A 25935-nucleotide genomic window follows, 5' to 3' on the forward strand; every position below is an offset into this window, starting at 1 on the left:
ACGGGGGCAGCGTGCAAGGGATAAATCCCTGCAGTTGCACTATCCTCTGTGCGCTCGGTAGCTCAGATGGACAGAGCGTCTACCATTTAAGCACGAGATCCCGGGCTCGAGTCCCGGTCGGGGTAGACATTTTCGACTGTCCCCGTTGATGTATATCATCGCATGTCGACAGCTTATGGTCTTGATTTCATTATCATTTCATTCTAAGAGAGATGCATGGTCACCGATGGTATCCGAACTGGATACGTTTCTGGCCCAACGACACCAAAAGAAGGAATCTGTTGATAGAACACGTGTTGAGGCATCAAGTATTCATCATTTTGATTACGGTGGGAAGTGTTGTAGGGGGGAGGGCAACTGTAATGAGAGACGAAGGCTTGCTTACACTATGCAGGACCAAGGACGTTTAGGTTGCAAGAGTTATGCAGAGATGAAGAGGGTTCCACAGGACATACTAGAGAAGAGAGCGTACCAGTCTGAAGACAGAAGGCTATAATAACAACAACAACAACTACCTCTACTACTAACAGTACTGCTACTGTTACTACTCACACCGATAGTGGTGTTAGTACTATATACGTACATATCAGGGTTGTTCCTGTTCATCTCCTAAGGTGGTCTGCTCATTGTCTTGGACTTCCTCCTGTTTTGAAATTAAGCAAGGAACTTCCTTTGTCCATTTATCATCCACTACCCTGTCTAAAATTCTTGTTAACTTCCATTTCACTTTCATCACAGTAACAATTGCTGTTTGCCACTTTGAGCGAACGTTCCTTGGGCGTTGGAGTGCCCTACAGCAAAAAATGATGTGAGAAACAACCTATTTACTTGTAACTGAACCTAATAACAACAAATGAAAACAATGTAAACAAATTTCTGAGGTAGAACTGCTTTAGTTTTATGTTACTTCTGCCGAAATCACCGCATAAGTATGTTGTACTGATGCCTGCGTGTGTCCATGAAATAGTTATAAATATGTAAAGTACCTTTCTATACAGAAACGTACACAGTGTAGAGCACCACACATACTCTGAATAGTTTTTGCCAGACAGAGGAGGCGATATCGCAGATAAAACACTGCCAAACAATTTGTCTCTCAAACATGTTATCATATGTATGTATACTGATGTGCCAACAGAAAATTCGCAATATATAGAAGTTTCGGTAACCACTCTATTGGTGTAAATAAATTTCATTATTAACAGTTCCTGGATGTTGATTTCTTCTTTGCAAAGGTAAACTTGTATTTTGAACACAGCTACATTCACAAAATGCCAGTATTCATCGAAAGAGTGTTGTATTGTTCGTTCCAGGCAAGTATCTACATGTTCATGTACATCTACGCATCTACTTCATGGTCCACAACATGGTACGCGGCGAGAGTATATATTGTACAAGACTAATGTTCTCTTCTTGGAGTTCTCTTCTTAAGAGTCTTGGTTATTTTGCTCATCTTTTCAGAATTTCTTTCTTGGTGTTTCAACTGTGACACGTCATGCGTTCAAGCAAAATGTCGTGACGTCTTTTGCGCTACATGAGACACAATTTTTAAAAATTTATACCCATGGAAGCTGACCAACTATGCCACTACATGTAAATTGCTTTTAGGGAGTAACCAGCATAAAAAGGAGTTCACAGCGGCAAAATAATATCACTTGTATGCACTGGAAAATTATGGGCCCCTATGGATATTTGAAAGCAGATGTGGACGATACTTTTAACAGTTTCATAAACGCCTTCTTTTTACCTGTCTATCGTGACTATCCGCAATTTCTTATAAAGGACAGACAGATGTCCTTACGTTGGATTCCCCATACAGAGAAAGCATAGTCCTACACCAGAATAAAATTACAGCTCATGTAGAACCTTAGAAATGACACCTCATATTACTTCTTATTTAAATGACTGACTAGAAAACGTACGTATTTGTATGCGTTTTTATTGTGGAAGAAATCAATAAATAAGACCTTCATAATATTGAAAAGCAACATTCGTTGGGACAGAAACATTGTATCTTTAAAAATTGTACATAAATTATATAAATTTAGTGGTTGATACTATTGTTGTAAAACTAAAACTGATTTGATTGTTACTGATAAATCGAGTCCAAGAACTATGTGTTGTGACGAAAAGCTGAAAAATGTTTCTCTCCTAAATCATTTTGATTTCGGTCACTGCCTTGTTTGAGGCAGTTAAATGTATCTGCAAATCAATTCCTATGACCCACCAAAGGACGGAAAATAAATGTCCTGAAACAACCAGAAATGAGTCATTGATCCACTACAAAAGCAGGGCATCAATCAACTTATACTCCTGTGATGGCGGTAATGTCTCCTGTCCTGTTTCTTCTGGACGAGCTCGATAATTGAATCTAGTATATTTCTTTTTTTTTGGTTCCCCTGTATTCATTCAAAGAAAAGGTTCAAATAATAAGAACAGTGTAGAAATGACGTTACAAAAATGAAAATACTGTTATCATGAGCGATGCAGCTATATTTCTTGTGAGTGTTTGGTAACTCTACTGTTCTAACTGCAAAGTGTCACAGAAACCTGTAGAAGAGCTGTTAGTGGTATTCATAGGATCTCCACAATATGATCTTCAACAACATTTACGATAGGTCTTATGTATCAATTAGTAGCATACGTAACTGCAAGAACCTGAACATAAATGTTCTGTTTTGAATGTGGATGTGAACAATAGTGCGGGTATAGTGTTACTTTTAAATTCGTGTAATTATCTAAGTCTCCACGGGATAAGGTTATTATTAACTATAAAATCATAGGGATACAGAAGTAAGCCTTTTCCAGAGTAAAAGAAAATAAAGATTATAGCGATATTGCTTTAACAGGCGAATAAAACTAGTGTACAAATAAAATCTTGTTATATATTTGTACGTATAATTATTTAGATTTAAATAAATACGTAAAAAGTCTGTCTGTGACACAATGAAAACGGAAACACTATTGATGGCTGATAAGGTAGAGACAGTCAAAGTGGAGAGATAACTATCACATAGATAATATATGATAAAATTTTTACGTTAACCATTTGCTAAGGCACCAAACCACAACTAAGAGTGCTCTTTCTATGGTATCAAATGCATTCCAGCGGTATTGTGAAGTAAAAATAGCTGATGTCTTAATGAGAAAGCTCTTGAAATACTCTGGTTTATTTTTTTAAATTCATGGCGTAATGTGATCACTTGTAAAAGTCATATACAGGCTGCGAGACATAATGTTTGAAAACAGGCTATTCATAGCTTCAAAAATGTACCAAAATATAAATGTAGTATTCAAGTAATAAAGTTGAAATGCTACAACATATAAGTCACAGACACATAGCAGTCTAACAAATTAACGAGACACAGATTCAAAATTGTATGGAAACAGCTGAAGTAGAAATGAGAAACGAATTACGAATGCTCTAACAGAGGATATATTGGTGACAAAAACTGATTTTGAACTGCAGAACCAAGCGTAGTACTGAACAGAAACTGTATTGAATACGTTTTAAGAGATGAAAGAATGAAAAAAAGTAATAACAATGAAAATCAGTGCATAAGTCGAATAGAAATAGCCTAAGAACTTGTTGTTAACCTGTCGTTGGTCGTTTGACACAGAAATGAGTAAGAGTTATGTGGCGAAGAGGAGAAATAAGTGGCGCGAATGATAGAGGAGGCCACTGGAGAAAAAGGAAAGGGAGTGTACAGTGTAGAGGAGAAATAAGTGGCACGAATGATAGAGGAGGCCACTGGAGAAAAAGGAAAGGGAGTGTACAGTGTAGCTTCTTCATGTAATTACGATGTAGGTTACATGAAGTGTGTTCCGAATTAAAAAAAAAAATAAATAGCTTTCAGTTGTCGACAGCAAACAGTATGCAGAACTGTTCAGAGAATTAAAAACAGTTAGGTGGAGTAAATTCATCCTTAACTGCAGTCAATACTCGTAGTAAGACACGTCAGCCATTGATATGAACTAGTTTATTGAACAGAAGATATATTGTTCGTAATTAAATGGAAAAAAATCCGTAACGGAAGTAAGTCTCGAAAACACCGGAGCTCTATGAGTTGATTTTATCGAAAAAGTTGAAATACATATTTTTTAATTTTTTTAAAAAGTGTGTATTATCTACAAAAACAACAAGAAAACGAAGAGAGACAGACAGTTGCGTTTTAAGTTTTGATAACCGCAGTTCCACGTGTCATATATACATTACTATTACAGAAGGCTGTTTTGGTCTTGGTCGGCCGGAGTGGCCGTGCGGTTCTAGGCGCTATAGTCTGGAGCCGAGCTACCGCTACGATCGCAGGTTAGAATCCTGACTCCGGCATGGATGTGTGTGATGTCCTTAGGTTAGTTAGGTTTAATTCTAAGTTCTAGGCGACCGATGACCTCAGAAGTTAAGTCGCATAGTGCTCAGAGCCATTTTGGTCTTGAGTAGGTTGTTCAGGAGAGAGAACCTGATGGGTAACTATTAATAGCGGGAAAAATCTGTAAGTATAATGGAAAAGTCGTAAAAGTATAGATAAATGAAAGAGGCTGGTCAAAGTTATGTGTATGTTTTAATTGCTATTTAATTGAGCAGTAACACTGGAAGCCATTTTACTAATCTTTTTCTTTTCCTAACTATCGAATCGTTCCACCTGCCCTAAATACAAAACCACATCATCTATGCCTTTGATTTTACTGTACATTTACACAATTTTATTTTCAGTGCGGACATTGTGCATTATTTTAATCTTATTACGATTGATTTTCAGGTCCACATCTATGAATTTTCAAAGCATAAAATGAAATGTTGGCCTGAAAATCAATTGTAATTATGTTAAAATAATTCACGATGAACACTGTGAAACTTCACAGCGTAAACACGACTGGAGGCTTGAAAATCAATAGCAAAAAGTTTGAAATAATGAACAATGAACACACCGAAAATAAAATTATTCTAACGTACAGTAAAGTTAAAAACCGAGATGATGACACTGAGCCTCTTCGAAGTTAATAACAGTGAGCTGGCTATAAACCATTTATTAATGTCCATGAAAATGTCATTAGCAGCCCTTTCTAAAACCGTAGTCAACTTGCTATTTATTGCAATACTTGTATCATCTGCAAACAAAACAAAGTCTGCGTCTGGAAATGTAACTGATGAGAGGTCATTACTCTCCATAAGAAAAAGTAATGGCCACAAGATGGACCCTTGTGGGGCACCACAGGTAATTACTTCCAATTTGATGATGAGTGATAGCTTAATCCACTGGTCGCTCGCACTGCCACCATTTGCTGCTGAAGGTTATTTACGTTGGAAGCTAGTAGTACAACGTCATCAGCAAAACGAAGAACGGTCATTTACACGTATTCCTTCTTAGTTGTATTAGTTTAAGACCTGAAAGCTTCCTTCAGGACTGCTGAGAACTGTTTCAATGGTATGAAATCACCTTCCTAGTACCGCTTCCACTCCTGAATTTCTCCCTAAACTGACGTCTACCGGGAACTTTTGGCAAACATGTCCTTCATTATCCCTCTGTCATAATATTTTATTTTTGTGGGGTTCCACAGTCTGTATTCTTTTTGTTATCTATATATTCGCCCAGTTCCAACCTTGGGTGATTTTCAAGCCGGTATCTCAATAATCCAGCTTTATTTTACGTTGTAATGCATCGCTGGTACATGTTTGCACGAGTACGTCTCACTTCTGTGTGTATGTGGCACAAAAACGATACAATATCGTACACGATTAAGTCCTTTAGCTAACAGACTTAACCATGTACAATTTTGAAACACGTATTATGTTGGAGTATAATGACTTTTCTGGAGACTAGAAATCTACTCTGTAGGAATCAGCATCTGTTTCAAAAAAGACGATCGTGTGAAACTCAGCTCGCGCTATTCGTCGACGAGACTCAGACGGCCATTGACTCGGGTTCCCAGGTAGATGACGTGTTTCTTGACTTCCGCAAGGCGTTCGATACAGTTCCCCATAGTTGTTTAATGAACAAAGTAAGAGCAAATGGACTATCAGACCAATTGCGTGATTGGATTGAAGAGTTGCTAGATAACAGAACAAAGCATGTCATTCTCAATGGCGAGAAGTCTTCCAAAGTAAGAGTGATTTCAGGTGTGCTGCAGGGGAGCGTCGTTGGACCGTTGCTGTTCACTACATACATAAATGACCTTGTGGATAACATCGGAAGTTCACTGAGGCTTTTTGCGGATGATGCTGTGGTATATCGAGAGGTTATAACAATGGAAAATTGTACTGAAATGCAGGAGGATCTGCAACGAATTGACGCATAGTGCAGGGAATGGCATTTAAATCTCAATGTAGACAAGTGTAATTTGCTGCGAATACATAGTAAGAAAGATCCTTTATCATTTAGCTACAATATAGCAGGTCAGCAATTGGAAGCAGTTAATTCCATAAATTATGTGGGAGTAGGCATTAGAAGTGATTTAAAATGGAGTGATCATATAAAGTTAATCGTCGGTAAAGCAGATGCCAGACTGAGATTCATTGGAAGAATCCTAAGGAAATGCAATCCGAAAACAAAGGAAGTAGGTTACAGTACACTTGTTCGCCCACTGCTTGAATATTGCTCACCAGTGTGGGATCCGTTCCAGATAGGGTTGACAGAAAAGATAGAGAAGATCCAACGGAGAGCAGCGCACTTCGTTACATGATCATTTAGTAATCGCGAAAGCGTTACGGAGATGATAGATAAACTCCAGTGGAAGACTTTGCAGGACAGACGCTCAGTAGCTCGGTACGGGGTTTTGTTGAAGTTTCGAGAACATACCTTCACCGAGGAGTCTAGATGTATATTGCTCCCTCCTACGTATATCTCGCGAAGAGACCATGAGGATAAAATCAGAGAGATTAGAGCCCACACAGAGGCATACCGACAAATTTTCTTTCCACACACCGTCAGGTGGCTTGCGGAGTATGAATGTACATGTAGATTTAGATGCTGTATTGTCTTTGTGCCACATACTCACTGAAGTAAGACGTAATTCATCTTACACGGCAACATTACAGCTTGTATGGTCTAATATTAAGCAATATGTGCGTTCACTTGTAAGGATATTTTGGCCGAGGGGAACGAATAACCGAGATTCCCATTTCAGAATGAACGACGATCGTTGTCAACAACAAACGAGCTGAAATGAGAGGACCGTTATTTAATCAAGAAAACTTACCTTGTGATACTAAATTTCTGTGACGTGAATAACACTTGGAAGAGAATTAAGCTTTGAAGTACAGTTACTGCATAATACGTCTTTCGCACCATTGAAATGTCACAGAATTTAACTTGACTTTTCGCTTATTGACGAATAGCCAGCTCTGCAGTGGCAGAAACGACCAAAAAGGCAGGAACTCTGGTTCTTTTCATACACGAAGCGAGACGGAGATCAAACGTCGCGTGTTCTTCGAAGGCAAAGTACGCCTCTTGGGGGGAGTGTGTGCTCTGCTTAATGAGGGCGGCGGCAAGAGGGCAAACACACGTTTAGAATGATAATAAGGTACAACGGCCTTTGCATTGTAGGAGGAGTCTAATTATTTTCGTTTCCCCAGAAAGCATGCCGAGTTTTGGAATTCATTTGGTAATTTCTTATCAACGAAAGTCCATTAGTGAAATGCGCTACCATCACGCGTGGGGCAGGTTCTTCAATTCGGCAGAATGCCAATTAATGTTCCACGTCCTAATGGGAACTGAGGGCCGTGCTGCATGTAGCAGATTAAGAGTTACAACGTAATTAATGAGTACGCGCCCTCTGGGAGTTAAGCTCGTTTCGTGCATAGTGCCGGCCCGCTTGCAGGAGATAACAGATCTCAGCGAGCACGTTACTAGACAGCGTCTCTGAAGGCTACAGTCGTACGTGTACTATAGATAACTGAGAACTCCAGTTCAAGTATTACAAAAGTGTTTGAACTAAAAAATTTCACCATCAACTACATACTTTTATCGTAAGTAACAGAACTGCAGTTTCGACTGTAAGTCCTTATTAAGTGGTTTAGGGGCTCAGAGACAGCAACTGTCAACATGTTTAGAAGAAGAAAAATGGACGTGAGCTTATATGACCTCTGTCTGCGTTCGTGTTACAAAATTGTTTGTGTAGTATCGAACCCACTTACGAATTTAACATGTAACGAAAATCTTCTTACATGTAATTATATTCTTACCTTCAAGATCTTTTGTTTTATGCAAAGGGTGATTTTGACTATTATAGGTACAAACGAAAGTGGCAAGTAGAGAGCAACGGAATGAGCTATCAGTCCTAATGAACGTGAGTCCCGAAACCAATGTGTTTTCCGATAAGACTTATTACCCCCTACAACAGAGTCCCTTAGGACCCAAGCCGGCCAGCCTAGGTGGCCGAAAGGTTCTAGGCGCTACAGTCTGGAACCGCCCGACCGCTACGGTCGCAGGTTCTAATCCTGGGCATGGATGTGTGTGATGTCCTTAGGTTAGTTAGGTTTAAGTAGTTCTAAGTTCTAGGGGACTGATGACCAAGCAGTTAAGTCCCATAGTGCTCAGAGCCATTTGACTCAAGCTGCACAATACACTTTAGGACAACCACATGACACCAAGAGTTTGTAATCTCTCCCCTCCTTTATACTTCCATGTATTGTCTACATTAAACAATGTCCAGTCCAAGTAATTAATAAGCAAAGTCTTTTATGAAGATCAGAAAGGAGCGAAGATCACAATAAACTTTGTAGCTTACTTAGCTTGTCATGTTGAGATGTCTTCAGCCCTTCTTGACTAGGGGTCTGATTCTCGAAGCTGAAAGTCTCACATCATGTCCTCACTTCTGATTGGGACTAAATAAATTAGAAGATCGTTGTCGCAACATTTTTTTTACGTAAATATACTTTCTCACATTTTAGTACATCATAAAGCATTTTGATTTTTCATGTTAACAAAGCCGAAATTACATTGTCGCACAAAAATACGTCCGATCAAATCAGAGGCACGTTTACGACTCTCACACTCTGCGGAAATAATCATTTTCCAACGGGTTTACAATTACAGTTTTTCCTAACAAATGAATTTCTGCTAACTTCCACCACACCACTAATTTCAATTATTATTTCATAAATGAATCCAAAAATAAACATGATAAACAGTACAGGATTGCGTAGTTAATAATAGATATTTTCAGTGTGCCAACAATTCGTAATTTCAAATTTTTCTAAAAAAATAATTTCAACTTTACATTCAGAACTAGTACTTGTCGATTATAACATCAAAACTAAAATATCATATAAAGTAATTCCTTTTCATAAATTTTAGCTTCATACTGTGTATGAAATTATATGAAAGTTTTCAGAAAAGCAACTGAGAAAAACTACAAAGAACTTGGCTTGTCTAGCTTGAAGTGGGAAAATAGATGGCGCTATGGTTGGCCCGCTACATGGCGGGGGGTTCCACTGATTCAGCCACGAAACACAAACAGAAAAGAACGTTTCTTGGCCAGGCAGCGTATTAAATGACTGAACTTTGACGAACTAACTCCTATGTGCAGTTTGCTTCAGTACCTTCGAAGTGACAAAGTCCAGTTGAACATTTTAATTTACACTACCGTTCTCATATTATAATGATTGTTCGGCTATACTATTGCTCTTTGAAAACCGTCTCCGACTGGGGTACGGATGAGCAATGGCTGGCGTTGAACCTTCCGAGCACATTTAGAGTGTCGGACAGCTTGTAGGGGGCTTTCAGAGTGGAAACAACGTGAAACAAGACTCAGAAAACCCTTAGCTGTTCGTACATACCAAGGATATAAGACGGGGTTTCTTTGCTGTTTCTTTATTTAGCAAAACGTGAATAGCCTTTGACGTAGCTATGTTGTTGTGAGATCTTGAAAGACAGAACCTGTTGTTTTTTGTGTGATATTTGGACACTGAAACCAGTACCAGTCTGTCTTTTATTTGCCCCAGACTTTTTTTTTAATTTATGAAATAGGATTAGAAATTTTCATAACATAGTTGGTTATGAATTTAAATATAGTAATACAGCGTTGAGAGTTAAAACTAATGTTATCGTCATGTGCTACTAAGTTAGAAAACTTTTGTCGGACTGGAAAAGTTTTGAATTGGGAGCGAGGAGGAGAGGGGGTAAGTGTCTATTCTAAAGCATCGATTTATTTGTTAGCACTAGCATGACTGCTAAAAATAGAAACTACAAATCGAAACTTTCTATCAGATCTGAAGTTTTCCAAATAAAGGCTCGTAACCGTCGCCTTGCCTATCGTACGCAATTCATGTCCCCCACTCAGTTCACAGTTAGTCTATTAGGAAATGTCATAATACGGTCCGATTTGGTGTACAGTAAATTACACAATATGGTAACAGTTTATGACATTTGTTCAAGAAGTGACGAAAAATGAGAGAAAACGATTACTTCTTTTCGATATACCTCTTTATTTAGTCCTACCCCTCAAACAGTGGTATGGATACCACGTTAGATTAGCTTCATTGAGCCATTTACATGCGGAAAACACTGTCACACTTTATTCGTATCTGACTTTATGATTAACTTTAGTAGAACTAAAGAATTATCCGTGTACAGAGTCCATTTTGAGAAAAAGGATAATTAAAAAAACCATTTTCTAGACGAAGGTCAAGTATTGTATTGAATTGAACTGGGGACCTAGAAACGACGGAGAGGCTTCGTTTCCGCCGTAGCCCTCAGTGGTTCACAACCCTTCAACAAGCTACAGCAGTCCACTCACCCCACCGCCGCCCCACACTGAACCGAGGGTTACTGTGCGGTTCGGCCCCCAGTGGATTTCCCCCCCCCCTCCCTCCCCAGGAACGTGTCAAACGTGTAACCCCAAATTTTTGCGTGTAATGATCGTGTGGTTGTACGTAGAAATAGTGTTTTGGCAGCGATCGCCGACATAGTGTAACAGGCAGAATAAGGGGAACGAGCCCGCATTCGCCGAGGCATATGGAAAACCACCTTAAAAATCATCCACAGGCTGGCCGGCACACCGGCCCCCACACTATTCTGCCGGGCAGATTCGTGCCTGGAACGTGCACGCCTTCCCGCCCGGAAAGCAGTTCGTTATACCGCACGGCTAATAGGGCGGGCTAAGGTCTATTATAGTGTGAAACTAAATGTCTCTGTGTCACGCACCGTTGATCTAGTGTTCAAAGTAGACATTATATATGCCCTTCCTTAAAACATCAATTCGAAAGTCGTTTAGAATTGTTTCTTGTTCATTAAAATTTTTCCCGTGAAAATATGTTTAAAATCGATGTAAGCCCGGTGTGGAAAGGCAAATAGGTGGTATCCATACAATTTATACTTGAATACAGGGGTTGTACCAAAAACACAACACATGGTGCAGAGTATCAATTGGAATTCAAAACAGCTTCCAGTCGTCTCAGAAAGGATGCACGCAGGTCCTCGAATCACATACCAGTCTTCCTGGAAACGCTTTTGGAGGTAGATGGCGATGAACCAGGCTACTGTCGAAAGTAGACAACAAAGGCTGAATAATATTGAGATTTTGTGATTGCAGTGGCCCGAGTAAGTGCAGCAGTTCATCCTCGTGCTCTCAAAACCAGTCTTGGACAATGCGAACTATGTGAATAGGACCCTGTCGTTTCGGAACACACCATCACCATTGGGAACATACACTGTACCATGGGATGGACTTGAACAGCCAAAGTGGTCACACACTACTTGCCAGTAATCTGACCTTGCAGAATAACCGTGGGGTCCATGGAGTACCACGATATAGCTGCCCAAATCATCACCGAACCCCAGTCATGTTTCACTCTTGGGACGTAAACTCGGCCGGTAGTTGGAAAGAGTGTGAAACTAGACTCAAGCGCCCAAATGATATTCTTCCATTGCCCCAAGGTCGTGGTTTTACGGCTCCGGCACCACGTTTTTCTGGTACTTGCATTATATCACAGATGAGTGATTTTGGAATTCCATCTCACCCTGAAATTCCTTGCTTATGCAGCACTCTTCGTGTCATTTCGGTTCTGCAATGGTCCGCGAGTGCGACATTTTTCGTCACAATCCTCTTCGACGACTGTCTGTCACGATCCCTCTACACACACGTGCGTTCACGCTGTAACTTGGAGGACGGAGATTTTCCACTGTCTCTGTATGCGGTAAAATCTTCGATCCAGTGTCACTTGAAAAGCCAAACTCTTCGGCTCGCTTGGTTACGGAAGCATCGAGCATACCAGCATCACAAAATTGGCGCACGTTCGAATTCCACTAGCTCTGACATAGTGCACTCACCATTACACTTAACCTGACCACGATCTACATTTGCAACGTATTCACATGCACCATTCGTGGTCAGATATTTCAGCGCCACCTGCAGGCTTGGTTAGCATCTGCATTTATATTCAAACACGCAGTTCTATCCGGTGTTTCCTTTTCCTTATGCAACTCCTGTAACTCGGCTAAAGAGCCATCTACATCTACATCTACATTTATACTCCGCAAGCCACCCAACGGTGTGTGGCGGAGGGCACTTTACGTGCCACTATCATTACCTCCCTTTCCTGTTCCAGTCGCGTATGGTTCGGGGGAAGAACGTCTGCCGGAAAGCCTCCGTGCGCGTTCGAATCTCTCTAATTTTACATTCGTGATCTCCTCGGGAGGTATAAGTAGGGGGAAGCAATATATTCGATACCTCATCCAGAATCGCACCCTCGCGAAACCTGGCGAGCAAGCTACACTGCGATGCAGAGCGCCTCTCTTGCAGAGTCTGCCACTTGAGTTTGCTAAACATCTCCGTAACGCCATCACGCTTACCAAATAACCCTGTGACGAAAAGCGCCGCTCTTCCTTGGATCTTCTCTATCTCCTCCGTCAACCCGATCTGGTACGGATCCCACACTGATGAGCAATACTCAAGTATAGGTCGAACGAGTGTTTTGTAAGCCACCTCCTTTGTTGATGGACTATATTTTCGAAGGACTCTCCCCATGATCTCAACCTGGTATCCGCCTTACCAACAATTAATTTTATATGATGAATCCACTTCAAATCGTTCCGCACGCATATTCCCAGATATTTTACAGAAGTAACTGTATCGAACGCCTTCCGGAAGTCAAGGAAAATAGCATCTACCTGGGAGCCTGTGTCTAATATTTTCTCGGTCTCATGAACAAAGAAAGCGAATTGGGTCTCACACGATCGCTGTTTCCGGAAACCATGTTGATTCCTACAGAGTAGATTCTGGGTTTCCATAAACGACACGATACGCGAGCAAAAAACATGTTCTGAAATTCTACAACAGATCGACGTCAGAGATATAGGTCTATAGTTTTGCGCATCTGCTCGACGACATTTCTTGAAGACTGGGACTAGCTGTGCTCTTTTCCAATCGTTTGGAACCTTCCGTTCCTCTAGAGAGTTGCACTAACAAGGTCTCATTTAAAAAAAAAAGAAATGAGTGACAGTTTCTTGGCAGTCGGACGTCGTGAAACGTGCAGCTGCAAATATAATCCAAAAATTTTGAATTTTTCGGATTCGGAACGTGTCCATAAACTGTGTCACGTATCATAGATTAATTATCGAACCAAAGAGAACCAAATATTATTCTGGAAAGAACAACACGTGTATCAGCTTATCCTACTCGTATGTCAAAGTGCGTGCCTCAGACTCTCAAAATACATTACGAATTTTAAAATTTTCTGTTCTTCTTAAGATGTGATAACGGCATATAAGGACAAAATTAAACCAGATTGAAAAAAAAGCTCTGACTCTTACAGCACGAATTCCAAATATAATGACTCTGAAAATGGAATCTTATACCGAAAAAAAACACGCACTATATTGTCGCAACTACATAAAATACAATTACATCCGGACATACAAACACATCTTTAATCAATCAGGCTGAGAAAGCCTGAAAAATCAGCTCAGAACTCACCTGAGTACAAGAATGAAGCATATACGCGGATTTAGTTGCTGATAAGACAGAGATTGCAATCAATATGATCCCCGCTGAACATAACCCACTTGCTACGTACAGTAGGGCAATGGGAGCCAAAAATTGGGCTTCTACGGTGTCAGACAACATCTTGTAAATTGATCTAATGTTCATGTATTGTAAACAGTTCACGTTTTCTCGAAAGTAACTATGGCGTTGTCCGATATTGCCTCATACCACACACCTACACACACACACACACACACACACATACACACACACACACACAAAGTCAGTTAGAATTACAGTAATTAAGCTTGTTATCTGAATTTGTCATACTTGGCATCATAATTATTTTATATGTTTTTTTACAGTTATTAGCTTCTCATACATTTTCATTGCCTAATTACTATATTTGATATAAACACGACAGGAAAAGGAACCTGTGACCAACGCAGATCGCTGCAGCTGTATTTTAGTTCATTTCTGTAATCAAAGATTTCCAAATAACCTTGAGAGGTATTAAAATAATATTATGTTTTTTCCTTGTTTTAGTGAAGATTTACACATGTCACCACAAAATCGTTCAAAACAACACATACCTATCTCATCAATGGACAGAAATCCATCTAATGATAGAGGCCTAAGCTTCTGACATGTGCCTGCGACCACAAAGAAGTTAAAATATTGTACATATTGTTTTCCCCATTACTGCTTACCTATTTCTATATATGTTCATAAATACTTTAAAGTTTATGTAATGAATATCAAATTCGTTGGTGCAACGGCATTTAATTACAGTTGTAAATGCATGTAGTGCGTATAAATTTTATACGTTTAAATGTTTTATAAAAAAAAAACATTTAGTAGAATTATACCATTTGGCAATAAAGAAGATTCTCCTCTACCCGTTCGGGTTTACGTGTATTTCATTTAGAGGCCAACGTGATTCTATCTTTTTTAATTTTGGATTCGAGAGTGCTGTATGTATGAAGTTTAGTTTTTAACTGACCCATTATGCGCCCTCCTCTTACCCTCCCCCCCGCCCCCAACCTTTCCCGTTCTCTCTCCAGTTCGTTCCTACAAGCCCTCAACTAAATCATGTGATGCATTGGTGTATTTTGTTTATACACTTTTAAGTTTTCCTTATAAGAAGTGTGCTCCTATTACCTTTACATTTTTTTCTAGTAGTAATTTGTTATTAACTTAGCCTTTTTTTGTACGAATTTAACGCCACTTCAACTATGCCATCTGGCGCCATGTGTCAGTACCTAGGTCTTGTAATGGTGACTCACCTTCAGTACCTACGTGACGCCATACTATATGTGAAGATATTTTATTTGGCACAATGATTTAACTTTTCTTTTTCTTTTAAATAATAATAGATTTACTCTTAAATTATAGTGTATGTTATGCTTCTGCTATCATGACTTTGATATTTCGTTCGGCAAATGTTCTGAGGATGAGCTACGCCAGAAACGCGTCAAATATAATTCTTTAAGAATAAGGAACCTGTTATTTTTAAGCGACCGATTGCAGTAGCATGTAAGAAATTATCACAATTTACATTACGAACGCAGGCCTCCTGCCCGACAATATGTTACAACTTAAATCTGATAACGCGGTGGAAGTCAGAGAAAATGATACTGCACTGGATTAGCCGAGCGGTCTGGGGCGCTGCAGTCATGAACTGAGCGGCTGGTGCCGGCGGAGGTTCGAGTTCTCCCTCGGGCGTGGGTGTGTGTGTTTGTCCTTAGGATAATTTAGGTTAAGTAGTGTGTAAGCTTAGGGACTGATGACCTTGAGCAGTTAAGTCCCGTAAGATTTCACACACATTAACATCAAAATGATAAATAAACAGACTTTGCCTAGCAGAGGTAAACTTGTAATTTCAGTTGAAACTTACATGTTTTTCTTAATGTAGATATTTCAAAATAGTGACCTTGCAGTTCATTAGTGCTACAGCGGCAGTGTGACTTCCTATTCCCAAGAGAGTGTTCTGTAAGTAACGCAACATATTTTTTTCTCGAAGCGGGTTCGTTTTATTTATTGTCCAATGTGTTAGCTACAAAATCCTCTTTTTCAACATAAGCTCCATTCAATGCGATGGAATTACGCCACTTTACTGGGAGAGCCTATACGCCTAAATGGTATCACGGTGCTGGTTGGCGTCAGAGCCAACATCTTTCTGCATTACTAACCTCCTCTTCACCTACACTCCTGGAAATTGAAATAACAACACCGTGAATTCCTTGTCCCAGGAAAGGGAAACTTTATTGGCACATTCCTGGGGTCAGATACATCACATGATCACACTGACAGAACCACAGGCACATAGACACACGCAACAGAGCATGCACAATGTCGGCACTAGTACAGTGTATATCCACCTTTCGCAGCAATGCAGGCTCCTATTCTCCCATGGAGACGATCGTAGAGATGCTGGATGTAGTCCTGTGGAGCGGCTTGCCATGCCATTTCCACCTGGCGCCTCAGTTGGACCAGCGTTCGTGCTGGACGTGCAGACCGCGTGAGACGACGCTCCATCCAGTCCCAAACATGCTCAATGGGGGACAGATCCGGAGATCTTGCTGGCCAGGGTAGTTGACTTACACCTTCTAGAGCACGTTGGGTGGCACGGGATACATGCGGCCGTGCATTGTCCTGTTGGAACAGCAAGTTCCCTTGCCGGTCTAGGAATGGTAGAACGATGGGTTCGATGACGGTTTGGATGTACCGTGCACTATTCAGTGTCCCCTCGACGATCACCAGAGGTGTACGGCCAGTGTAGGAGATCGCTCCACACACCATGATGCCGGGTGTTGGCCCTGTGTGCCTCGGTCGTATGCAGTCCTGATTGTGGCGCTCACCTGCACGGCGCCAAACACGCATACGACTATCATTGGCACCAAGGCAGAAGCGACTCTCATCGCTGAAGACGACACGTCTCCATTCGTCCCTCCATTCACGCCTGTCGCGACACCACTGGAGGCGGGCTGCACGATGTTGGGGCGTGAGCGGAAGACGGCCTAACGGTGTGCGGGACCGTAGCCCAGCTTCATGGAGACGGTTGCGAATGGTCCTCGCCGATACCCCAGGAGCAACAGTGTCCCTAATTTGCTGGGAAGTGGCGGTGCGGTCCCCTACGGCACTGCGTAGGATCCTACGGTCTTGGCGTGCATCCGTGCGTCGCTGCGGTCCGGTCCCAGGTCGACGGGCACGTGCACCTTCCGCCGACCACTGGCGACAACATCGATGTACTGTGGAGACCTCACGCCCCACGTGTTGAGCAATTCGGCGGTACGTCCACCCGGCCTCCCGCATGCCCCCTATACGCCCTCGCTCAAAGTCCGTCAACGGCACATACGGTTCACGTCCACGCTGTCGCGGCATGCTACCAGTGTTACAGACTGCGATGGAGCTCCGTATGCCACGGCAAACTGGCTGACACTGACGGCGGCGGTGCACAAATGCTGCGCAGCTAGTGCCATTCGACGGCCAACACCGCGGTTCCTGGTGTGTCCGCTGTGCCGTGCGTGTGATCATTGCTTGTACAGCCCTCTCGCAGTGTCCGGAGCAAGTATGGTGGTTCTGACACACCGGTGTCAATGTGTTCTTTTTTCCATTTCCAGGAGTGTATATTGCTTATACTGCTTTCTGCGTAAAGCGCAAGAAATTCCGCACAGGTGATCCTTCGCTGGTCGTTTGTTAGTCAGCAAGGTACCCATCGGCCGCACACCTTTGAATATTCCATGTTTAGAACGAATGTGTCAGCACTACCAAGAGAGACTTTCAGTTGTGCAGCGAGTTGCAACATTGTGTCCTGCCGATCACCGCTAATGAAAGTGTCCGCACGTTCCAACATTGCAGGAATCACAGCTGTGTGCAGCCGACCAGAACTTGGGGGATAGGACAGGCGCCTCGCCCAACGACTCACCGTGGTTTTGTTCACTGCCAGGTCTCCGTAGACATTCTACAAGCGCCTACGGACATTGCAATGCTCTGGCTCTCCGCCAAAAGAAACTCAGTAACAGCTGTCTGCTTGGAATACACTTCCGTCATAGACGCCACTTCTAAGGCTACTTATAACACTGTCACCTATCAGAACACCGTGAAACTGCAATTGCTCAGGCGAGAATATTCCACGATGTCCCACATCAAATTGCTCATTTATTAAACCGAAACTTTCCGAGAAAAAAGAATGTGTTGCATTACTTATTCGACGCGTTTCATAGACGACTACTCTGCATTTCATACCTAAGTGCCAAAATGGCCCTACATACAGCAAGATCCAATCAGTGTACAGTTATTAAGGTGTGAACGTTTCTGTTCTTTAGGGCGTTCCGGCTGCTGTAAGGGAGACTGACACGCACATCGACTGCTTCCACGGCCCTTCTGGTGGCAGTAAGGTTGCCGGCTGCGAGACGCTCATGTGATGAGTGCCACGTGTGCAAACACAAAGGTAACAACCCCACCGAGTTCGGTCCGTCTCGCTTCGTATTGATAAAAGCCTGCGCCCATACCAGTGTCGGACTAAAGCGAGGAAAAAAAAAAAAGAAATAAAAGGAAAGAAGAAGAAAAAAAAGGGCTACAATCCGACAAATGACGAGCGACCGACAGCGCACCGTATCAGCCCGAAATTACCGCAACTCGGAAAACAAATTTGATTGCTTCGCTTGCATAGACATTGAGGGTGGGGGATGCGAGTCGAGGAAAACGCCGGTTGTTACCGCGCCAAACACAAGGGAATAATGAGTGGAAAATTGTGCTGAATTACCGTAATAGCCGCTCGCTGGACTGTCCGCGTGTTAATACTTCCGCAGCGAGAATCGCCGACTGTTGCTTCCGCGGCCAGATGTCAATTCGCCTCCACTCATTGCGTCACGCCGAACTCTGAGGAAGCGTGTTGCTTCAATAATAAATGAGCTTTAACCCTGCTGTAATAGACACGGTGCCTATTGTAGGCTGTCGGCTAGTACACGCGTTGCTCGTCCTGGGTACGTCTGCTAACTGAAGCGCCCAGTGTCATTTCGTCTGCCCCTAATGTTCCCTTTACATTACAGATGGAGATTACTTCTACGCTACTCCTCCATGAACAACCTTAGCGACACTCACGAATAAGTATGTAATCTGCTCGAACTTTTGTTGGTCTTGACAAGACGAGTAAGTGGCCTCAGAACGTTACTGAGTTATTTATGCAACTGCGCTTATTCTCAGTGTAAAAAAATTTCTGTCTCAGATTTCATTTGTCACATATTTAAAGAGGCCCTAGTGAGATTACACGTCGCTACGGCCGCCTTCTTTTGCTTTTAAGGGTAGGGGATTCAAAATGATTATAGCGATTACAAATGTGTATAGCTGTTTGATGAGTAGAACTGTAAAAGGAAGTTCAGTGTTTTACATACTTAATAAAGGTTCTGTATGAGTCGTCTATGTCACAGTGACAACATCTAACGATCATCCATATCACGCCATACGTTTTGAAACACACGTGGAGTCCCGACGAGAGCGCAATAGAAATGCCCGTTTTGAATTCTGAAATTGTTTTTCGCAAACAAATCACACACACAAGGCTATTCACTTACTCTTAACCCAAGTGAATAAACAGCCACGTTGCAGTTATAGCCTGCCTGTAACCAAGGGTATTACCTCAAGTATGAAGCGTCACACTATTAATGAAAGAGAGTTATGATACGACCTCGCTCGTGATTCCTAAATGAAATTTGGTTCCCGCCAAAAGTATGCCTGTCTCTCATGCATTTCCGCTTTCTTTCTCACACTGTCCAAACATATTCCATACCTTGGTGCAGTGATACACGTATGAATGCCAGCTACTGAGTTAACTGATTCTGCGGTCAATTGATGATAGATGTCTGAGTCAAGCATTCGGACACGAACATATTTCGCAAGAACCTTCCAAGCTTTAATAAGAGTTATACGCTACTGACCCAGGGGCTAACCCAGCATGTCTGTGACGATGAGGTCGGTCAATGTGTCCTCACAGAAAGCAAACGAGAATCAATATGGAAAACTGTTAAAACTGACACATAATTGCGAGAATGCTTTATTTCATGCCTTTCCTTGCAAATACGTGACTTATAGAAACTATCCTAGAGTTTTCTCAGAAATCGTTGAGCGAGATTCTCATCATCTATCTGGACGATTGGTATAGAAATTTGTCTGATCCGCCATAATGCAAAGCTTATGGCAGTATCGTTGGTGAACGCGTCACACCTTCAGAGCATTTTGGTTGGAACAACCCTCAGCTTACCTTCAGAGCATTTTGGTTGGAACAACCCTCAGCTGCATTCAGGTTTATCGCCCCTGTCGTTGACGTGTGTAAAGTATTTTCGAATGCTTGCAAAAGAGCTTACGACATTATTTACTATCAATTTTAAGGGTACTGGTTAGTCAGGGACCACGTATTTGGCTTTTTGAAATTTGTAATAACTATGATGATGGACTTCTAGACGAAGACGCTTCTGATTCGACTGATACACCCAGAAATAGAAAGGGCTTCAAGACAAACTTTTAGACAACATAGTTGTATGGAGATAAACAGCGATTAATTTACTTATAATCAATTATTCAAAATGACAGTCACAATCGCATTTTTTATTTTGCCGCCAACCTGTTTCACCCCGCGATGGGGTCATCTTCAGGGCAATTTACACCATTTGGTCGCTCGCTGGAGTCGCCACCCCCCTGAGCAGAGGCAGGGTGGCGACTCCAGCGAGCAAGCAAATGGTGTAAATTTCCCTGATGATGATCCCATCGCGGGTTGAAAGCGGTTGGCGCAAAATAAATAATCCGATTGTGACTGTCATTTTGAATAATTGATTATAAGGCTTCAAGGCACCCTACAACTCATGAAATGTGAAACCACCACAAACGAAAAAAAGTCATTAATGAATAGTGACACAGTAATTCGAGAAAAATGGAAAGCAACGAAGATCCACTGAACACAAAAAGTACATCCAATGCAAGCGTCGGGCTACTAATGTTGATCATGATTGTCGTTGATACGTTTTTACGACAGTTTACACTTAGCTTCGAATATACTATAATGCTACGTATCAAAAGTATTTCTTCTATTGTTTGTTTCAATCTTCTGCTCTTGTATTTAAAACTCCGAATTTTTCCAGCCTAGGTAAGCATCACGAGGCGGCGAACTGCTCATCTTTTTTGAAAGCAGAGAAAAAAATCTTTAAAAGAAGGGCTGGAGGAGGGAAGGTTAGTGTTTAATGTTCGGTAGACATTGAGATCATTAGAGACCGAACACCATAGCGAAAATCCTCATACGGCGCATGACGTTTACGCATTGTTAATTCATTCGTTTCGCTTGGTACAGGACCTGCTGAACGCCATTGTATCTGGCACTAATTTGGCGGCTTGTATCTCAGATGAAGCTGTTTAATGTAAGTGGATCTATTGAGGCAGAGCAGGTTATTGGGAAGATCAGTGCTGGCACTTTACCTATCTCTCTCCAACATCACCAGTGGGAGCGCTACGTTTAACGTGCCATCCGACTGTGGTATGTCAACACTTTCACAAGCCCTCCGCGCACGACGCGCTGCGAAACTGTTTATACGGGTAATTTAATTCAAGTTTGTGCCATATAAGTAGGAAAAATAATCTTGTAATGTTGGATTTCTGTATTAATGGTGTGCTTCTTGACGATGTGAAATGGAACGAATGGTAGGCAAGGCGAATGATCGACTGCCATTAATTGGGAGCATTTCAGAAAAGTGTGGCTCAACTATGAAGCAGACCGCGTGTAGAGGGTGTTCTACATCTACACCTACATCTACATTTATACTCCGCAAGGCACCCAACGGTATGTCGCGGAGGGCACTTTACGTGCCACTGTCATTACCTCCCTTTCCTGTTCCAGTCGCGTATGGTTCGGGGGAAGAACGCCTGCAGGAAAGCCTCCGTGCGCGTTCGAATCTCTCTAATTTTACATTCGTGATCTCCTCGGGAGGTATAAGTAGAGGGAAGCAATATATTTGATACCTCATCCAGAATCGCACCCTCGCGAAACCTGGACAGCAAGCTGCACCGCGATGCAGAGCGCCTCTCTTGCAGAGTCTGCCACTTGAGTTTGCTAAACATCTCCGTAACGCTATCACGCTTACCAAATAACCCTGTGATGAAACGCGCCGCTCTTCCTTGGATCTTCTCTATCTCCTCCGTCAGCCCGATCTGGTACGGATCCCACACTGATGAGCAATACTCAAGAATAGGTCGAACGAGTGTTTTGTAAGCCACCTCCTTTGTTGATGGACTACATTTTCGAAGGAGTCTCCTAATGAATCTCAACCTGGTATCCGCCTTACCAACAATTAATTTTATATGATCATTCCACTTCAAATCGTTCCGCCCGCATATTCCCAGATATTTTACAGAAGTAACTTCTACAAGTGTTTGTTCCGCTATCATATAATCATACAATAAACGATCCTTCTTTCTATGTATTCGCCATACATTACATTTGTTTATGTTAAGGGTCAGTTGCCACTCCCTGCACCAAGTGCCTACCTGCTGCAGATCTTCCTGCATTTCGCTACAATTTTGTAATGCTGCAACTTCTCTGCATACTACAGCATCATCCGCGAAAAGCCGCATGGAATTTCCGACACTATCTACTAGGTCATTTTTATATATATTGTGAAAAGCAATGGTCCCATAACACTCCCCTGTGGCACGCCAGAGGTTACTCTAACGTCTGTAGGCGTCTATCCATTGAGAACAACATGCTGTGTTCTGTTTGCTAAAAACTCTTCAGTCCAGCCACACAGCTGGTCTGACATTCCGTAGGCCCTTACTTTGTTTATCAGGCGACATCGCGAAACTGTATCGAACGCCTTCCGGAAGTCAAGGAAAGTAGCATCTACCTGGGAGCCTGTATCTAATATTTTCTGGGTATCATGAACAAATAAAGCGAGTTGATTCCTACAGAGTAGATTCTGGGTTTCCAAAAACGATATGATACTCGAGCAAGAAACATATTCTAAAATTCTACAACAGATCGACGTCAGGGATATAGGTCTATAGTTTTGCGCATCTGCTCGACGACCCTTCTTGAAGACTGGGACTACCTGTGCTCTTTTCCAACCATTTGGAACATTCCGTTCCTCTAGAGACTTGCGGTACACGGCTGTTAGAAGGGGGGCAAGTTCTTTCGCGTATAGAATGGAATTGGTATCCCGTCAGGTCCAGTGGACTTTCCTCTGTTGAGTGATTCCAGTTGCTTTTCTATTCCTTGGACACTTATTTCAATGTCAGCCATTTTTTCGTTTGTGCGAGGATTTAGAGAAGGAACTGCAGTGCGGTCTTCCTCTGTGAAACAGCTTTGGAAAAAGGTGTTTAGTATTTCAGCTTTACGCGTGTCACCCTCTGTTTCAATGCCATCGTCATCCCGGAGTGTCTGGATATGCTGTTTCGAGCCACTTACAGATTTAACGTAAGACCAGAACTTCCTAGGATTTTCTGTCAAGTCGGTACATAGAATTTTACTTCCCGTGAAATGTAACAGGACATCGAGGATGCTCCACTGAACTATTTGAGGAAGGAATCCTGGTGTCGGAGAAGCCAGCTTAAGGAGATAACAGGAAATAAAATCACATTATTGTGTACGTTTTTATTTACTTTAGTTACAGTTAATACAAACACCATCATTGACACAATCTACGTACCACTTGTAGTGTATCTTTAAAAAAAATGTTCAGAAACTGACGGCCATCACCCTCAACGCAAGCATGACCTCGCCGAACAAGATTCTGACGCACCCTGACAAATATCCCTCGTGTGTTTCGGATCACATCACAGGAAGCTGCAATTCTGGCAACTAATTCCATCTCCGTATACACTTGGGTCTCATACACAAGGGACTTTAGTTATCAATATAGAAAATAATCAAGTGGATTCGGGTCAGGTGACCTCGCAGGCCATGAAATAGGAGCTCTTATTTCAATCCATCGACCAAGAAGTACGGCATTGAATTAGTTGCGGACATCCACACTGAAGTGATCTGGTGCCCCCTCGTCTTGTATCCGTATCCTCGCACGAACAGCCGAGTTTACGTTCTCCAACAACTCAGGTAGATCTCCTTGAACGGTCGTCAAGTACAGGTGGTCGTTCAGGCAGCCAGGTAGGAGATATGGCCCAATGAAATTGTCCCCTACAATGCCGGCCCACATATTCCCAGCAAATCGTACTTGATGGTGTGACTCTACTACAGTGTGAAGGTTTTCCTCGTCTCACACAGCATTATCGCTGCTGTTCGAAATACCATCACAACCAAATGAGGCCTCGTCAGTAAACAGCACGATTTGGAGGAAATCTGATCCTTCAATTGCTGCAGTCATGGATTGTGCTGCTGATCCCGGGGGAAGTTCGAGTCCTCCCTCGGGCAAGGGTGTGTGTCTTTGTCCTTAGGATAATTTGGGTTAAGTAGTGTGTAAGCTTAGTGACTGATGATCTTAGCAGTTAAGTCCCATAAGATTTCACACACATTTGAACATATTTGTTGATCCTTCAGTCCATTGTTGGAGCAACCACTGACTCAATGCACCCCTTGACGCAAAGTCAATCGCAATTTCTCTTTTAACACTGAAGTTTACATACACACTATAACCCGTCGTTTATTAGCACAAACTGGCTGCCATTAAATTTTTTCAGTTTTTTTTTCATGTTTGACTATTGATAGGGGATGATTATCTGATCAGGCAGCACACATGTCTCATTAAACCATAGATCCAGTACGTTAGTTGTAGCTTTGCTAATAATCATTCTTTTCACACCCCTTTCTCTATTTTAGCTATACGACTTTGTAACAAACTACTCTGTAACCTGTGTCGTATCTAGAACTACTCTTCATTGAAGAAGTTTTGTCTGATCTCATCGCCATATCCCAGCTGTTTACCCTCGGTCCAACAACGAACCAGTATCTTTGGCACAATGTAAAATATGCTCACCTTCAGGTATTTCTTTCTTGCTTGCATGTCATCCGCTAATTTTACGCTATTCTTGCGCGCTCTTCCTCTGACCAGTCAGTTTGTTGTTTCTGTCTGTTCTGCTGCCGTACATTTCTGTTAGATGTCATTACTCACACTGATACGAACTTAGGGATGATCTTGCTTAACATAATATTAATAAGACAGACATTTCTTATATTCCATATCTTCAGTAATGTACTATTACTAGCGTTACTACTATCATTATATATTGCTCCTGTAATACTGACTCCGAAAGGACGTCTTGTTAGATGTAAGAGAGGATCTGACAGCCTTAATCTTGCTACCTGAAGTAAATGCATAAATAAATGAATAAGAAATACATTTTTAATTGGTTGGGAATGTACGCTGCGCGACAATCTGAAAGAGAAATGCGTGAATCTCACGTTCATTCAAGTTAATGCACCGTCTGCTTGGTTCCAGACGGCATCCAATTAATTATTTAGTGTTGATAATTGACATCCGAAAGCAAACGTCAAGCGCTATTGTGCCAGCGAGTAATATAGTGAGTGCTCTCCGACAGAAGTCATAATGGAGCTGCGATAACGCGCATTCAGCATGAGACTCGCTGTTCTGTTTTAATAATCAGACCCACCAAGTTCGTCGACAAACGCTTATTCATCAACGAAATTACGTGTGCGCCTTCATTATCCCCCGTACTGTTTCGCTCATTGCTGGGTCCTCGTATTTACCAGTCGTATTATTTCAGTGTCAGACTGCCATTGTGGCTCCGCGTCAGCCAATGAAAGAATGTTTCGAAATTTGATTGGTTTGGAGGCGGCAAGTGGGTGTACAAACTTTGCAGGTGATGACAAGGAGTTGTTTGTGTTTCATACTCACAAATCCGATCACTTGTTTCGGTTCGACCAATGGAGAGCTACCTCTTTGTTGACGAGTCTAGCGATTGGTTGGCCATCATGCAAGGAGTTGACTTTTCATCATGCTAATGGGTCCGCATACACAACACACCATCGAACGTGGGGCCTGGGCGCCCATCCCCTTC

This window comes from Schistocerca gregaria, chromosome 3 (assembly GCF_023897955.1).
Source record: "Schistocerca gregaria isolate iqSchGreg1 chromosome 3, iqSchGreg1.2, whole genome shotgun sequence".
In the NCBI taxonomy this organism is placed as follows: domain Eukaryota; kingdom Metazoa; phylum Arthropoda; class Insecta; order Orthoptera; family Acrididae; genus Schistocerca; species Schistocerca gregaria.